Consider the following 1,490-nt stretch of genomic DNA (forward strand, 5'->3'; position numbering starts at 1 on the left):
TTTGGATTTCTATTCATTCATTGTTGCACTTTTCTTCCTGCCCAACCCCCTCCCCCCAGTTTGCTCTTCTCTTTGAAAAGTAAAATTCTTTCACTGTTATATAATCCCTCCCCTCCAAGCCCACTCCTTCATTCTGGACTCCTGTCATGACAGTAGTACCTCATCATATATCCTTTTAAATAGTTCTCTTCCTCATCTCTTTCAATGCAGTATACATTATTTATCCTATCTCTCTGCCTCCCCAACCCCTATGTCAGTTCTCTTTTATAACAGTGACATTATACTGTATTTGTCTTTTTTGTGACTGAGATATTTCATTCAGCGTGATGTCCTCCAGGGTCATCTGTTTTGTGTAATAGTTCAAGAGTTCCTTTTCATTCAATTCCGCATAGTATTCCACTGTTTGACTATTTGTGTGGCTATACTATTGTGAGCTTCTCTATCCATTCGTTTGTTGATGGGCACTTGGGTTGTTTCCAACTCTTTGCTATTGTGAACAAAGCTGAAATAAACATAGGTGTGCATGTATCTGTTTGGGTGGCAGTTCTGGTTTCTTTAGAGTATATTACCAGTACTGGAACTGCTAAGTCAAATTGTATTTCTATACTCAACTTTTTGGGAAATCGCCATACTGCCTTCCATAGTGGTTGCACTATGGTGCTCTCTTGTAGGTCCCTATGGGCACACATTTCATTCTGTACTGTTTATTTCTTGATGGTAGTAAGATTTCCATCTTTGGCTGTTAAACTTGTTCGGTTTAAATCTGGTGTGATGCCAAAATTGACCAATTCTCTCTAGCCATTTATACACACCCTATTTCATGCTCCCACACAGTCACGTGGTCAGGAAAGCCACCTCACCATACCACAGAACATATATGAGAAATGAGGGTAGAAAATAAATTTCAACCTATTGTTGTTGATTGCCTTTGAGTTGAGCACTACTCATAGCAACCCTATGAACAAAAGGCCTGAAGCCCCTCTACAACTATTGACATTTATCAAAGTCGATAGAGTTTCTGGAGGCATGTTGTAGGAAATGGAACCTAGAAAAATTTAAAAAAAGCAACGCTTTTTCAAAAACAGGGATTTCCAGTGCCAAGACAGACCTTTATTTTCTGGGTGTCAGTGCTTTATGGTCTAGTCATGTTGTCAGAAATAAAATTTTCCCCAAACTACAAATACTCTGACACCTAAAAGACATTTAATTTCTTCATATATTTCCTTATAAAATTTTTTAAATGTCTTTATATACTATGTCTATAATTATCCCTCTTGACCCAGTTCACATACTACTTTTTATTTGATTATTTGAAAATAATCTCATGAATACTTGTTAGCCTTTCCTCTGTGTTCACATTTGCTTTGTCATGTTGCAGAGATTGTAGAGATTGAGTTGCATCGTAATTCTTTGTGTATTTATTTATAATGATAGAAGAACATTTTTGTTAGTCATATATCTTCTTTAGTATGTGGCGTATATACAGTTGG

The sequence above is a fragment of the Elephantulus edwardii genome, unplaced genomic scaffold (genome assembly GCF_000299155.1).
Source record: "Elephantulus edwardii isolate Elephantulus edwardi_28Jun2011 unplaced genomic scaffold, EleEdw1.0 scaffold00329, whole genome shotgun sequence".
NCBI lineage: Eukaryota > Metazoa > Chordata > Mammalia > Macroscelidea > Macroscelididae > Elephantulus > Elephantulus edwardii.